General features: G+C 34.8%; 1 protein-coding gene across 1 annotated transcript in view; it reads right to left on the reverse strand.

The window, feature by feature from the left end:
* The window catches only part of COG5 (component of oligomeric golgi complex 5), a 377,475-nt gene that overhangs the window by 261,435 nt on the left and 97,672 nt on the right, over positions 1 to 18,368 (reverse strand).

Raw genomic sequence — 18,368 nt, forward strand, 5'->3', positions numbered from 1 at the left:
ATTATGCTGTCATATTCCAATACACTTGACATTACTATCAGAGTCATCTTTCTAAAATTCAAGTCTAATTACATTGCTCTCATTAATGGAATCATTATTGCTCTCCAGTAAAACTTTAAATTCTATAAAATGGCTTGCATGACCATTTCCTATCTTGTCTTTCTATCAGTACTTCTCTGCACTTCTCTTGTCTTCTGCACATTTAATTTCTTCTGGGACAAGATGCCTGGTACACTTTTACCCATCTCAATTAATACCTATCTCCTTAATCTGCCTAATATAATTCATATCTCAGCTTATCTACTTCCTCTGAAACACTTTTCTTGGTCATGTCCCTCTGGATTAGTGCCATTCTTATGTGATTTCATAACACTTAATATTGCACTTACTCTATACTGCCATGGTACATTTATTTGTGACAGAAAGGGTGTGTCACAAAGGACACATCTTTAAATGTCTAACCAAGCAATCAGATATTACTATGGTGATTTTGATATCAATGTCCTGAACAAGTCACATCACCACAACATAAAAGAACTACAGCTCTAAGTACAAGAGTCAAACCTCTCTTAGTAATATGTTCAGTAAATATAAATGATAGGAACTACAAGAATTTCCCAGTTTTTAAATATAATTTCTCAGAGTTACTACATATGGTATCAACAATGAGAATCTGAGGAATATAGGAAACCAAGAAATTGGGAGGCAGGATTAGGCTGACACATTAACTAAATGACTCCCTTCCTGAACATCAGTTATACCAACATGTGTTTTGTACTTTGCCTCAGATAATAAATTACTACAAACCAAGGATCTTTTGAACAAATAAGAAAACAAAACTCCAAATGTTAAATCACCTCATGTTTTCATGGAATAAAATCCCAGATAACACAAATCAATGTAATAATACTTATTCCAGTCTCCTTTATAAAGCTAGAATTTTTAACTTATTTGAAACTTATCTGAAATATCTTCATTATATCACATGTTCAAATTTTGACTTTACCAGCATAAGACTTCCTCTGTGATTCAACAGATTCAAATAACTGAGACAGCTATTATGATATCAGTAATAAATTTCATTACCCTGGGCTAAATACTCTCAAATTCAAGTTTAATATGTAGCATGCATTTTAAAATATTACAATACTATATTACTAATTCTTCCAGGTCATTCATACTATCTTTCTTCAATTTAGAATTATGCTGAGTTATACTGACATATCTAAAATATCCAATTCAAAACTAATTTTAAAGAAATTTTCTCAAATAGATAAAACATTCTTTAATGATGCTATTGTAAGTTTGTCCCAAAATAAGCAAAATTCAAGAGTAAAAGACCAATTCAAAACTAATCAAATAAGACAAAAGCAAGCAATTAAAATTCAAGACACAAAGCAATTGCCAAGTTATAGTATATATGATTAAAAAGGGATAATTGCACCCAACAAAATATCTAATCTAAATACAGAATATAAATAACTAGTATATGATGAACCATTTAAGAAAACAACCTAAAAATATAGTTCTTGAAAGCTTAAAAAATGATTTCAAATATGAGTTTAACTCTGAAAAAAATGACATGAAATCTGAAAAGTAAAATCTACAGATGGAAATTTAGTACTGTGTGTTTTACCTCTGGGAGTTACAGGCTGCACCATGATTCTATTCTTACACTACAAATCTGTTGTGTGGGGAGCGGGGGTGGAATAACTGTGTTATAGGAAAAAGAGAATAGAACAAATTGTTGTAAGAACATGTAGTATTTTTATGTATCTTTATTCTTTACAAGCAATCTTAGTCTTTAAAGTATTGTTTAATATAAACGGATTCATCTATATTTAAAAGACCTAATGCCCTTCATGTTTCTTAGGATAAGAATGATCCTTCAGAAGCCCCTGCCACTTAACCCATTTATAGTTTTTTTTTTAAGCCCTTAATATCATAAGAATAACAAGGATGGAATTTTTTAATTTTTGCTTCCTTCCCCAACATAAACTGAAACACTACCACTACCAAAGAGAAGAAGGAAAGAGAGTGGTTAGAACAGCAGCTGTGTTGAAACTCAGAAAGGACACACGTTGGCAGATTTGTGAGGTGATGCCTGCAACACAATGTGCCTAGAGCTAATCTAATTCCTAAAATTAAAGAAAACAAAAAAATCTGTTCTTGACGTTTTGACCTTTAAAGAGCTATCTTTCTCCCCACCAAATAATATTTTGCTACAGATGCTCTATATTAATTAGTTTAAATATGTTGTGGGGAAGCATTAATTCATGAAAAAGAAAAACATGGCCAAGAATGACTCAGAAATGAGTATTCATCATAAAAACACCTTCCACCTATGTACATTATTACAGTTTAAAAACAATTTTTTCCATTTACAATTTAAAATCAAATAAAAATATTCAGACAAACCGTTGTGATGGTTTTGCTTTTTTCCTGAAAATCAACAGTTTAAAATGACATACACATAAAATAAAAAAGAAGCAGGAATAGTGAGGACTATACACAGGTTGAAAGAATACAGTTGGAAGAGTCAGGGAAGGCAATACATAAGAAAGCAAAATGGAACAAAGTGTGAATGAATTTGGAAGAGAACCAAAGCACAAATGCACATAGTAGGCTTAAATGAAAGGATATGCATACATCTTTGCTTCACACAAAAATAAAAGATGAACAAATAACTGAAGATATAAATATGTTTTTTAGAAAAAAACACATAGGAAGCAAGAAATTGACAAAATTCAATCTTCCAGTTTTTTCAAAGAAGTAAAAAGTGCAATCTTTTAGTAAAAATAGAGGGGTGGGTCTTTGAACAAAGTAGTGGTATTAAAGGTCATCAAATTTAAGACATATGGGTCAAATGGAGTCCTCAAGCTAAGAATGGCTCTTACATTTTTAAAGTGTTTAAAAAGAAAATAAAGAAGAATATAATACAGACTATATATGGCCCACAAAGTGTAAAATATTTATTATCTGCTCCTTTAAAGAAAAAATTTGCAGACCCTGGGTCTAAATAATATCACCTATGAAGCAGAGAAAATTTACTAGAGATTAGAAGGAATGAATCTGAAAAGTCATCAGTCTATAGAGCAGTATAATCTTTTCTCTGTTGGTGTGACCTTTTTTCCAAAAGGGAAAAAAATAATGGAAATATTTATGAAAGAAAATTGTCCAGGTCAGATATTTTAAAGACCAAGAATTTGAATTAGATGATACAGATTATTAGCCTATTTACTAGGCTCTAACATAAGAAATAAAAGCATAATAAGTAAAATAATAAACATTTGTTTCATTTATTTATTTTGATTCATTGTATGGATAAAGAAACTGTGGTATATATACAAAGGACTTAAAATCAGCATACTACAGAGATACAGCCACATCAATGTTCATAGCTGCTCAATTCACAATAGCCAGACTGTGGAACCAACCTAGATGCCCTTCAATTGATGAGTGGATAAAGAAACTGTGGTATATATATACAATGGAATATTACTCAGCCATAAAGAATGATAAAATTATGGCATTTGCAGGCAAAAGGATGAAATTGGAGAATATCATGCTAAGTGAGATAAGCCAATCTCAAAAAGCCAAAGGATGAATGATATCGCTAATAAGTGGAGGATGACACATAATGGGGGGGAGGGAAGGGTTAGTGTTAGGGTTAGAGTTAAGGTTAGGGAAGGGGGCAAGTATGGAGGAAGGAAGCACTGTATAGAGGGAAAAGAGGGGTGGGAGGGGTGGGGGGAAGGGAAAAAATAACAGAATGAATCAAACAACATTGCTCTATGTAAATTTACGATTACACAAATGGTATGCCTTTGTGCCATGTACAAACAGAGAAACAACATGTATCCCATTTGTTTACAATAAAAAAAAAAAAAAGAAACTGTGGTATATATTCACAGTGGAATATTACTCAACAAACATTTTAACGACTTTAAGAATTAACTTTAAGATAGCAGTATAATAAATGCCACTAGATAGATCATAATCAACTGCTAGAATAAAAGCCATGATAGTTAAGTTTTAAGTATAGATTTGGAATTTCTGCTTACAACCTAACAGTGACTGATACTGGACTTACCCTAGCAACTAAAAAACTGGACAAAATTTATGAAACTACTGTTTCCTGACAATGGACAACAGGCAGTGCAGGACTGTGATCCCTATAAAAAAAATGAAATGAGCTAACATTCCTGGTCCCTAGCGTGTAAGGAAAAAACCTCAGCAGAATCAATGGGTTTAATGAGTTGAATCAAAAATTTGAATTAGGGAAGGCTGAGGAGTAATTCTCAGGCCAGAATAACAGAAAAAGAGGAAGAAAAAAGAGAAAGCTAAACAGAGAAATTTCCACAAAATTCTATATAGGGTCTTTGGCAGAAAAAGGTAAAACAATTTCATCAATTTCTATACTGGGCCTATTGAGTATACAAAGGAATACTAAGTTATCAATGAGACTCAGAAAGGTCAGGCAAATAACTACCACCATAAAGCCTACATACTAATCCACTCTTGAACTCACAGTATACTGCAAAATATTCCAGCTTTGAAAGCCAAAATGGGGAGGTACAATGAAACTCAGGAATATTCTGCTGAGTTTATAAAGAGTTTTACTTTAATAACAAGGCTAAACTAGTCTTAATAAAGGTTCCTCTAATTGCTGCCTAATATGGCTTAAAAACAACCATGAGGGTATTAAGCTGATCCATAAGTTACTTCACTGACAAAGGAAGATAAAAATTCACTCTCAGTATTCAAACACAAAAGCCAGTTTCCAATAAAAAAATTAGAAATAACAGATGCAAAAGGATGATGGAATTAGGAGACAAAGATATCAAAACATCTATTATAACTATGCTCACATACTTAATAAAAAATATGAACACAATAAAGGGGGAAATTATATTATAAAAATTGATCAAATAAAATTTCTAGGAATGAAAACAAAATTTAAACTGAATAACTTCTAGAAGGATTTAAGAACACCTTAAACACAATGCAAGAAAAGACTGATTAACTCGCAATCAGAGCAAGTAAAATGACTCGAACTAGAGTTTTAAAACAACAGTCTTGATGACATGTGGGACAATACCAAGAATACATGTTACAATAGTCCAAGAAGGAGATGAAAGTTGTGATACAGAAAACACATTTGATGCTGATATGGAAAAAAAAAATTCACTGTTATTTGCATGATTATGATATTGTCCTACTTTTTTATTTATGAGTGAAACAATATGATGTCTTGCACTTATTTCTAAATAATATGAAAATTAAGAGGATAGCAAACATAAGTAAAAGCAAAACAAAACAAAAATGCATTTAAATATATGATGGAACTTTTTTGAAATACAACAGCAGTAACAGCAGCAATAATAACCAAAGCAAAAACACAGGTTCAAGAATATGAGTGAACCCCAAGCAAGGAAAGATAACAAAGAAGTCACAGCAAGTCACATCGTAATGAAATAATGGAAACAAAAAGTATCTCTTAAAAGGAGACAAAGAAAAAGAGACATATAGCTGAGGAACAAAGAATGATGACTAGATTCCTTGTCAGAAACTACAAATGGCAGAAAACAGCAAAATATTTTAAAGAAAAACAATCAATAAATAACTCTACATCAAGTGAAAGTACATAAAAAATGAAGATTCTAGGAATACATTTCTGACAACAAAAGCAGAAAGAATTTGTTGTGAACAATCCTTCACTACAAATAAAAAAAAAGAGTAATAGTAAACTCTTCAGACTGATTGAAAGTAATACCAGGATAAATCTGGTATACAAGAAGAAATGAAAGTGCCAGAAATTATAAATAAATACATAAATAAACCAGGCACAGTGGCACATGCCTGTAATCCCAGCTACTCAGGAGGTTGAGGCAGGAGGATCAGAAGTTCAAAGCCACCTCAGCAACTCAGTGAGGCCTTAAGCAACGTAGAGAGCTCCTGTCTCTAAATAAAATATAAAAAAAGGGCTGGGGATGTGACTCAATGGTTAAGTGCCCCTGGTTTCAATCCCTAGTGCCAAAGAAAAACTATGAAAGTTTTATATTTAAGTTCTGTATAAAGGAGAATTGGATATTTACAACAAACATAGCAACAATATATTATGAAGTATATTTAACATATGTAAAAGTAAAAATCAGCATAAAAGATGGAAGGCGCCAATGGAAATTATATTTTAGTAAGGTTCTACCATTATACATAAGATGTTATTTGTAAGTAGACTCTACCAAGTTAAACATGTATATTAAAAAACCTAAAACCACCACAAAAATAAGAAAACTAAAAGGTATATTTAGAAGTCAATAAAGGAGATAAAAATGAAACAATAAACTTACTTCAAAAGAAGGTAGGGAAGGAAGAGAAAGAAAAAAAGATTACGTGGCAAAACAGAACAAAAGATGGAAGAACTAATCTAACCATATGAAAAATTACATTAAATGCAAATGGTTTACAATCTAATTAAGACAGAAATCAGAATAGATTTTAAAAGCAAAAACAAGACACTACTATCTGCAGAAAACACACCTTAAAAACAATGACACAGACAAGCTAAAAGTAAAGGTTTAAAATATATGTATATGATATATATCATATAGAACAAACCTTGGGTAGTTACATTCTTATCAGACAAGGATTATTATTAGGAAAACAGACATTTATTTCATAATAATCTTAATGTGTATACATCCATTAAAAATACATGCAGCAAACCTGGAAAAAAATAAAAGGAGATGCCAACAAATCCATGATTATAGGTGGGGGTTTCACAACTCCTCTGTTAGTAGAAAGTTAAAAAGAAGAGTACACAAAAAAATCAACGAGACTAGAAAAACAAAAGACTCCCTGTTTCTATCAACTGACTTTTACAGAATACTACACCCACAATAATAGAAAAACAAATTATTTTCAAAAGTACAAAAGACATTCACTGAGAGACCCTACTATGAGCCATTACACATACCTACAATGGAAGCATCCAAAGTGTATTCTCTGACCATAACGAAATTAAGTTAGAAAAAAAAAAACAAGAAAATTTCTGAAAAATCACCTAATATTAAGAAACTACAGGACACACAAAGATAGGCAAAGAAATACTAGGGAAATCAGAAAACATACTGAACTGATATAAAATAAAATTTGTGGGTTGTACATAAATGTAATACATACACAGTACAGCACATAATAGAAAAAAGAGAAATATTAAAATCAAAGAAAGAAACTTTCACCAAAGTAGAAAAGGTAGGAAATACAAAAGAGTAGAAATAAATGAACTAGGAAAAAAAGATACAAAATGTTGACATTAGTAATGACAGTGAAGATATCAATACAGATCATTCAGATATTAAATATCATGAGGAAATATTAAAAACAAATGAATGCCAATAATTTGGCAACTTAAATATATGAACAAACTATTTGAAAGTAATAAATCTCACCAAAAAACAGGCAAAGGAAAAATAGAAAATCTCAATCTATTATCTGGTAAATAATTTAAATTTATAATTAAAAACTTAAACCAACATAAAAACCTCCTGGTTTAAATATACTTTTTCAAGAATTCAATGATCTTTGAAAAACTAAACAAAATTGATAAACCCTTATCCACACTAAGGAGAGAGAAAATTCAAATTACTAAAATTTGTGATGAAAAAGGAAATGTCACGACAGACACCATGGAATTACAAAATATAATTAGAAGTTATTTTGAAAATCTATACTCCAACAAAATATAAAACCTTGAAGACATCAACAAATTTCTAGAGACATATATATGATCCCCCAAACTGAATCAGAAAGATGTGCACAATTTAAACAGATCAACGTCAAGCAATGAAACAGAAGAAGTCATCAAAAGCCTACCAATCAAGAAAAGCTCAGGACTAGATGGATTCTCAACTGAGTTCTACAAGACCTCAAAGAAGAACAAATATCAATACTCCTCCGTGTCATAAAAGAGAAAAGGAGGGAACACTTCCAAACTCATTCTGTGAAGCCAGTATCACCCTGAAACCAAAACCAGACAAAGACGCATCAAGCAAAGAAAACGTTAGATCAATATCCCTGATGAACACAGACACAAAAATCCTACAAAAAAAAAAAAAAAAAAAAAAAAAAACCTCTGGCAAATTAATACAAAAACGTATTAAAAAGATAGTGTACCATGATCTAGTAGGATTCATCCCTTGGATGCAAGATTGGTTCAACATCTGGAAATCAATGAATGTAACTCATTACATCAATAGACCTAAAGTTAAGAATAATATGATTTTATCAATAGATGCAGAAAAAGCGTTTGATAAAATACAACACTGTCTCATGCTCAAAACATTAGAAAAACTAGGGATAGTAGCAACATACCTCAACATTGTAAAGGCTCTCTACGTGAAGCCCACTGCCAACATTCTAAATGGAGGAAAACTGAAAGCATTCCCCCTAAAAACTGGAACAAGGCAGGAATGCCCTCTTTTACCACTTCTATTCAACATTGTCCTTGAAACACTAGCCAGAGCAATTACACCAAGGAAATTAAAGGGATACAAATAAGAAAAGAATTCAAGCTATCACTATTTGCTGATGACATGATTCCCTATTTACAGGATCAAAAAAACTTCTACAACTCATAAATGAATTCCGCAAAGTAGCAGGATATAAAATCAACACTCATATATCTAATGATTTCTATTCATAAGTGATGAATCCTCTGAAAGGAAACTTTGGAAAATTACTCTATTCACAATAGCCTAAAAAAAAAAAAAAAAAAAACACTTGGGAATCAAGCTAACAAAAGAGGTGAAAGACATCTACAATGAAAAGTACAGAACACTAAAGAAAGAAATTGAAGAAAACCTTAGAAGATGGAAAGATCTCCTGTGTTCTTGGATAGGCAGAATTAATATTGCCAAAATGGCCATACTACCAAAGGCACTATACAGATTCAATGCAATTCCAATTAAAATCCCAATGACGCTCCTCATAAAAATAGAGATAGCAATCATGAAATTATTCTGGAAGAATAAGAGACTCAGAGTAGCCAAAGCAATTCTGGGCAGAAAGAGTGATGTAGGAGGTATCACAATATCAGACCTTAAACTATACTACAGAGCAATAGTAACAAAAATGGCACGGAATTGGCACCAAATAGACAGGTAGACCAATGGTACAAAATAGAGGACACAGAGATAAACCCACATAAATACAGTTCATCTCTTACTAGACAAAGGTGCCAAAAAACAAACAATGGAGAAAAGACAGCCTCTTCAACAAATGGTCCTGGGAAAACTGGAAATCCATATGCAGTAAAATGGAATTAAACCTCTATCTCTCACCATGCAAAAAACTCAACTCAAAATGAATCAAGGATCTAGAAATTAGACCTGAGACCCTGCACCAAACAGAAGAAAAAGGAGACCCAAATCTTCATCATGTTGACTTAGGACCAGACTTCCCTAGCAAGACTCCCAGAACGCAAGAAATGAAAGCAAGAATCAACAATGGGATGGATTCAAATTAAAAAGCTTTTTCTCAGCAAAGGAAACAACAATAGTGTGAAAAGAGAGCCTACAGAATGGGGAGAAAATGTTTTCTACATGCACTTCAGATAGAGCACTTATCTCCCAAATTTATACAGAATTTTAAAAACTTTATAACAAAAATACAAAGAACCCAATAAATAAATGGGCTAAGGAACTGGGCAGACACTACACAGAAGATTTATAGGCAATCAACAAATATATGAAAAAGTGTTCAACATCTCTAGTAATTGTAATTAGCAAAATGCAAATCAAAACCACCCTAAGATTTCCTCTCACCCCAATTAGAATGGCTATTATCAAGAACACTGATAATCAAAATCAGAGCTGAAATCAATGAAATTGAAACAAAAGAAACTATTCAAAAAATTGACATAACAAAAGTTGGTTCTTTGAGAAAGTAAACAAAATAGATAAACCCTTAGCCACAGTAACAAGAGGAGAAAGAAGACTCAAATTACTAAAATACATGATGCAAAAGGAAATATCACAACAGACACCACTGAGATACAGAACATAATGAGAAGCTACTTTGAAAATCTGTATTCCAACAAAATAGAAAGTATCGAAGACATTGACAAATTTCTACAGACATATGCTCCTCCCAAACTGAACCAGGAGGACATACACGATTTAAAACAGATCAATATCAAGCAATGAAATAGAAGAAGCCATTAAAAATCTACCATCCAAGAAAAGCCCAGGACCAGATGGATTCTCAGCCGAGTTCTACAAGACCTTCAAAGAAGAACTCATTCTAATACTTCTCAAAGTATTCCAGGAAATAGAAAAGGAGGGTACCCTACCGAACTCAATCTATGAAGCTACTACCCTCATACCCAAACAGGAAAAGACACATCAAGGAAAGAAAATTTTAGACCAATATCCTTGATGAATATAGATGCAAAGATCCTTAACAAAATATTGGCAAACCGTATCCAAAAACATATTAAGAAAATTGTGCACCACGATCAAGTGGGGTTCATCCCTGGAATGCAAGGATGGTTTAACATCCGTAAATCAATAAACATAATCCATCATGTCAATTAGACTTAAGGATAAGAATCATATGGTTATTTCAATTGTCGCAGAAAAAACATTTGACAATATACAACACCCCTTCATGCTGAAAACACTAGAAAAAATCGGGATAGTAGGAACATACCTGAACATTGTAAAGGCTATTTATGCTAAGCCCATGGCCAACATCAATTTTAATGGAGGAAAACTGAAACCATTCCCTTTAAAAACGGGAACAAGACAGGGATGTCCTCTTTCACCACTTCTATTCAACACTGTCCTCGAAACTCTAGCCTGAGCAATTAGGCAGACTAAAGAAATTAAAGGGATACGAATAAGAAAAGAGGAACTTAAGCTGTCACTATTTGCGGATGACATGATTCTATATTTAGAGGATCCAAAACCTCCTCCAGAAAACTTCTAGACCTCATCAATGAATTCAGCAAAATAGCAGGCTATAAAATCAACACACATAAATCTACAGCATTTTTATACGCAAGCGATGAAACAGCTGAAAGGGAAATGAGGAAAACAACTTCATTTGCAATAGCCTCAAAAAAAATAAAATACTTGGGTATCGATCTAACCAAAGAGGTAAAAGATCTCTACAATGAAAACTACAAAACACTGAAGAAAGAAATTAAGGAAGACCTTAGAAGATGGAAAGATCTCCCATGTTCTTGGATAGGCAGAATTAATATTGTCAAAATGGCTATACTACCAAAAGTGCTATACAGATTCAATGCAATTCCAATTAAAATCCCAAAGACGTACCTCACAGAAATAGAGCAAGCAATCATGAAATTCATCTGGAAGAATAAGAAACCCAGAATAGCTAAAGCAATCCTTAGCAGGAAGAATGAAACAGGGGGTATCGCAATACCAGAACTTCAACTATACTACAAAGCAATAGTAAAAAAAAACAGCATGGTATTGGCACCAAAATAGGTAGATCAATGGTACAGAATAGAGGACACAGACACAAACCCAAATAAATACAATTTTCTAACACTAGACAAAGGGGCCAAAAATATGCAAGCCTCTTCAACAAATGGTGCTGGGAAAACTGGAAATCCATATGCAACAGAATGAAACTAAACCCCTATCTCTCACCCTGCACAAAACTCAACTCACAATGGATCAAGGACCTTGAAATCAGACCAGAGACCCTGCATCTTATAGAAGAAAAAGTAGGTCCAAATCTTCACCTTGTTGGCTTAGGATCAGACTTCCTTAACAGGACTCCCATAGCACAAGAAATAAAAGCAGAATCAATAACTGGGATAGATTCAAACTAAAAAGCTTTCTCTCAGCAAAGGAAACTATCAGCAATGCGAAGAGAGAGCCTACAGAGTGGGAGAATATCTTTGCCTCTCATACTTCAGATAGAGCACTAATTTCCAGAATATATAAAGAACTCAAAAAACTCTACACCAAGAATACAAATAACCCAATCAACAAATGGGCTAAGGAAATGAACAGACACTTCACAGAAGAAGATGTACAAGCAATCAACAGATATATGAAAAAATGTTCAACATCTTTAGTAATAAGAGAAATGCAAATCAAAACTACACTAAGATTCCATCTCACCCCAATTAGAATGGCGATTATCAAGAACACAAGCAACAATAGGTGTTGGAGAGGATGTGGGGAAAAAGGTACACTCATACATTGCTGGTGGGACTGCAAATTAGTGCAGCTACTCTGGAAAGCAGTGTGGAGATTCCTTAGAAAACTTGGAATGGACCTACCATTTGACCCAGGTATCCCACTCCTTGGCCTATACCCAAAGGACTTAAAATCAGCACACTACAGAGTTACAGCCACATCAATGTTCATAGCGGCTCAATTCACAATAGCCAGACTATGGAACCAATCTAGATGCCCTTCAATTGATGAATGGATAAGAACTATGGTGTATATATATACAATGGAATATTACTCAGCTGTAAAGAATAATAAAATTATGGCATTTGCAGGCAAATGGATGAAATTGGAGAATATCATGTTAAGTGAGATAAGCCAATCTCAAAATCCACAAGAGGAGTGATCTCACTGATAAGCTGATGATGACACTTAATGGGGGTGGGAGTGGACAAGAATGGAGGAAGGAGGGACTGTATAGAGGGAAAAGAGAGGTGGGAGGGTTGGGGGGAAGGAAAAAAATAATGGAATGAATCAAACATCATTACTCTACGTAAATTTATGAGTATGCAAATGGTATGCTGTTACTCCATGTACAAACAGAAACAACATGTATCCCATTGTTTACAATAAAAATAACTTAAAAAAAAAAAAAAGAAGAGAACAGGGAGGAAAAAAAAAAAACTGCTTCAAGTAGTTTTAATGTGCAACCAGGTTTGAGAACTACTATTCTACGTGAATTATCATAAATGCAGCTCTGTGAATCTTCTGACTCCAATAGTGGTCAGTGTAGCCAGCCGCCCCCTTAAAATCTGCTGTGGCTTGAATATCCCTACCAAAATTTCTGTTAGAAATTTAAATCCCAAAAGATTAAAAGTGGGACCTTAAAGAGGGTCATAAAGGCTCTACCCTACGAATGCATTAATCCATGCTTAGATAGTGGGCTAGTTCTAGTAGATTTGTTATAAAGCCAGTTGACTTTATTGCTTGTATGAACTGCCTCTTGCCATGTGATGCCCTGCACCACCTTGGACTCCTACAGATAGTCCCCACCAGTAAAAAGGCCCTTCTAAGGTGTGATACCCTTGACCTTGGACTTCCCAGAGTCTAGAACCATGAGGTGGATAAAACTTTATTCATTATAAATTATCCAGTCTATAGTTTTCAGTGATAGCAACAGAAAATGAACCAAGACATAACCACAGCTGGGTGAAGAGGTTCTCTAGCTGTGGGGGTGGGGCAAGACAGTAAGGACCCCCATGAAAGCAGCACTCTTTAGATAAAGGAAATAAAATGGGAAAAGACAGGCACCCCTTGCAAAGGGTAAATACACTCCAGGGACCTTAACTCTTAGCTTGTTTGCACAGTAAGTGCTCTCTCCTGCTCTCCCACACTAACTCATGGTTTCTTAGCTATTATGTGCCTTTAAACCTCCCCCACCCCTCACTAGTCTCAGTTTCATTGACCTCAGAAACAAAGCGCATCATAAAAAAAAAAAAAAAAAAAAGAACACGAGCAATAATAGATGTTGGTGTGGATGTGGGGAAAAAGGCACACTCATACATTGCTGGTGGAGTCGCAAATTGGTGTAGCCACTCTGGAAAATAGTATGGAGATTCCTCAGAAAATCTGGAATGGAACCACAATTTTACCCATTATTATTCCACTCCTTGGTTTATACCCAAAGGACATAAAATCAGCCTACTACAGTGACACAGTCATATCAATGTTTATAGTAGCTCAATTCACAATAGCTACATTGTGGAACCAACCTAGTGCCCTTCAGTAGATGAATGGATAAAGAAACTGTGGTATACATTCACAATGGAATACTACTCAGCCATAAAGAAGATAAAATTATGGCATTTGCAGGTAAATGGATGGGAGTTGGAGAATATCATTCTAAGGTGAAATAAGCCAATCCCAAAAACCAAAGGCGGAAGGTTTTCTCTAATAAGTGGATTATGATACATAAAGGGGGGGAGGGTAAAGAGACAATGGAGGAACTTTGGATTGTATAGAAGGGAACTGAGGGGGGAGGGGATGGTAGAAGGAAAGATAGTGAAATGAGACAGACATTACCCTATGTACATGTATGAGTACACAAATGGTGTGAATCTATATCACGTACAACCATAGAAATTAAGAATTGTACATCCAGTTTGTGGTACAAAGACGGAAAAATGCAGTCTGTAAAATAAAAATTTTAAAAAATTATATGTACCATATGCATTTAAAAAAAAGATTCAAGGAAACATTTAAAGAAGGACTTATGCTACTTTTCACAAACTCTCTCAGAGTTAGGGAAAGGGAAACATTTTTCAACTCATTTCTAAGTCCAGAATTGTTCTGGTTCTAAAAACAGATCAAAACATTACAATAAAAGAAAATGACCCATCATGAACACATAGGCAAAGACTTTATAGAATAATTTCAAATTAAATCATGCAATATTTAAAAGGGTAATTTGTTATGGACCAAATGGTGTTTACTTCCAAAATGCAAAGTTAACTTAACATCCAAAAATCAATATAATTTTGCTAAATTAAGTATGAAAATGGATTAAGTAAGAAAAACCATGCGAACTTCTAGTAAATGCAAAAAAAAATCATTTAACATTTTAAATGAAGTCTTGATAAAAATTCTTAACAAATTAAGAAAAAAAGGAAAGTGTTACCTGAAATATGGCATCTGTGAAAATTCTACATATAAAATCAAATCTAATGGAGAAAGAGTGAAATGCTTTTTCCCAAAAGATCTGGAAAAAAAGCAATGGTCCCTGTTCTCACCAAACTGTACATGTGATCTTAACTATGGCAATAAAACAAGTGAAAAAACAAAGTGTAAAGATTCAAAAGGATGATATAAACCTCTGTTTATTCAATTTAATTACTGGGAAGAAGAAAAGCATAAGGAATCAAGAAAATAAATCAATATCTGGCAAGATGTGAGGCTTTAAGTACAATATAAAAATATTCACAGTATTTTATACAGATCAGATAAAAATTTAAGTATTTTAAAATAGCTTTTACTGTTTACAATAGCATTGAATATTATGAGTCCAGCATTGTCAACTTGACACAACATGCATGGGACCACTAGGCTGAAAACTACAAAACGTTCCTAACAGAAATTAGAGACCATCTCAGTAAATGCAGATATACCATGTTGGTATACCAGAACACTCAACATAAAAAAATGTGAATGTTCACCAACAGATCCACGGATTCAATGTATGCCAAACAAAATATCAGCAGGTTATTTTCTGGTTTCCACATGGAATGTAGAAAGCTGGAAAGAACATAGCTTACACTCTGACGACAACAAACAACAAAAAAAAACAAGAATAAAACAATCTGCAAATACAAATTTATTTGAACTCATCAGATAGCTAAGGAAACCCAACTCTGAGGAAAGATGGTTGTCTTAAGAACATGTAGGGCATGATCACTTGAGTACTGGAGAAAGTGTACTGGACACCAGAAGAATAATTAAACTGTAAATGAATTGCTGAAGGCTGAGTGTGCACTAGCAAGATAATATAAAACCCATGGAGAGGGCTGGGGTTGTGGCTCAGTGGGCGAGCACTTGCCTAGCACCTGTGAGGCACTGGGTCCAATCCTCAGTACCACATAAAATAATAAATAACAAAACAGAGTCATAAAAAATTTTTTTTTTAAAACAGCAAAAAGTTCAATAAAGATTCCCTCATGGTGCAGACTTAAGAGAGAAGAGCAGTCACTGAGAGAAAAACATGGAGTCCAGCCTGGATCCTTTTACCAACATTAATAAGGCAAGGGATCAGTGGAGGTGGGGGTCAGGGGTGGTACTTAAATCACTGAGGGAAGGGTAAGAAATCCGGTCACTCTGGATACTGCTGAAAATCCATTTGAGCTAGGAAAAGAACAAGAGGGTAAAATCCTCTAGCCCTGGCTATGGAAAAGGAATTCTTTTTATACATGAAAGTTGAGAGGAACACAGAGAGTATCCATTTCCAAAACCCAACACACTGTGGTTGATCCCTCTACTATATGAATATGTTGCAATATCCAGTACAATAATGGATCCTGGTAGAAATGGAAATCTATGAAGTGCAGGCTTGAGTGAGCCAGACTGAGTGACTGGAAGATGCAATTTGTTTTCATAGTTTGAAGTCCCAAAGAGAGAAGTTTTTTGTCTATCAGTCTTCTAACAGGCAGACCTATAAAGTTAAGTTATTGGCAATAGGCCAGAAGTCAGTAACAAGCTTAATCAAAGAGAGTACTCAAAAGAGCTATGAGAATGGAGTAATCCCATCCACTCAGTTTTCTGTAGTTGGCACTGACCCAGAAAAACGGCATCAGCTTTCGACTTAGCTGAACCATCAATAACCAGGCCCAGGTATTCATAGGAACTTCGGTGAACAGAGCCCCAGTGGGCCAGCGGCTTTGCTTAAAGTGTTGAAGTAAAAGGTAAATTTTTCTACAAAAGCTTCCACCCCTTCATGAAAAGCCAAAATGACATTAAGTCCAGCTCAGTATAGTCCTTGCATAAACTATTTTCATTTGATGAATGAGATCCACTGGGCTTTTTCCTTGTTAATCATGAAGCCCATATTAACCTACCCTCAAATAGGAACATTATACCAGAGAACCAAAGGCACCTAAGGATCAGGTATTTCATCTTAACAAGTGCTTAGCAATTGGCAAAGAACTATCCACTTTTGAAAATAAGTACACTTGGTAGGGATATAGATCAGCAGTACAGTGCTTGTCCAGCATTCCTGAGGCCTGGGTGGGTTTAATCTCTAACAAGGTGCGTGTGCGTACACACACACACACACACACACACACACACACGCCGTTTAGCCAGGCATGCTAGGAGTTTGGGCAACAGAGGAAGACCCTGACTCCTCAAGATTAAGGGTGCACTTGGTAGCTGGGTCAGGCAGGTGGCACTGCTGTACTGGGAAATGGCCTCAGTTCTCCAGCAGTCACCAAGCCCTTAACTAAAGCAGTGATTTCTTTACTTTCCTTCTAGATGATATATTGTTTTGTTGGATCAGGGAGCAGTCAGTGAAAGGGAGGATCTCTCTTAATCTATAAGCATTCTTAGCATAAAAACATGAAAACATCAATACCAATAAGACATTTAGTGAAGGAAGCCAAAACAGTACACTACCGAATAGGCTCCACTCACACTTAGGCTTTTTTGGATTTGAGTGTTTACCCCCACCTGCAGGAAAAGAGATCAAAGAATTTAACAGACACACAAAAGCGACTACAGGCACAGCTGTCAGGAGACTACATTATTTACTGTCCAGAAGACTGGGGCATGATGGAGAGGGGGAAGCCAGCCTGCAGGGAACAGCTGTGGTGGTGAGAAAGTTTTCTTTTCATTTGGCTCCTCACTCCAGGGTAGCTACTTCCTCCTCTTCTTCCCCAAGTTCCTGCAAGGGCCTGAGCCTTAGTCTCTAGTTTGCCCCATGCATGCTACTGCAACTCCACCCTACAGTCTTCAGTGCCTGCGACATTCCTTTCTACCTACTGTGCTTTGCCCTCCAGAACTGATAGGATGGTGACTTGGGCAGCTCTGTCTAATAGAGCTAGAAAAGTTATATTCTTTTTCCTCCTTGAGGTTCTCTACCTTACTTGGCTTTTATCTGAAGCACCTGAGGTTAGACAAAGGGGAGAGAAATCAGTACAGTAGCTCTGTACAAAAAGGGCTCTGCATTTACATTCAGTTTCAAGTGGTTGCCCATTCTGACTCAACAATTGAACCTATAATGTGTTTAGTCTACCCAATACTCTGCATCCTCATTGCTGACATCTTTTATGTTAGCTCTTGGAAACCCTTGATTCAATAGCTATAACCACACCGCCTTTGCCTTTGGCCCTGAGACTTGCTGCCTCATTGATGTAATAATATTCCTTCCTCCTCCAGTTTAGAAAGTGAGCAATAACCAAAGCACCAATCCAGCAATTTCATTTAATTCTACCTCTCGATTCTTAACACTGCTCCACCACGTTAAAAATCAGCATTTGCTACTTTATCTAGTGTTCCCTAAACCAGCCCTCAGGAGCCAGGTAATTTCTCTAGCAGCCCCCTATCTCTTAACATCATATCCTTGTCATGAAAGCACCAAAATTGCTTAGAGTCTGAGATTTTATCCTA

The sequence above is a fragment of the Sciurus vulgaris genome, assembly GCF_902686455.1.
Source record: "Sciurus vulgaris genome assembly, chromosome: 8".
NCBI classification, from domain to species: Eukaryota; Metazoa; Chordata; class Mammalia; order Rodentia; family Sciuridae; genus Sciurus; species Sciurus vulgaris.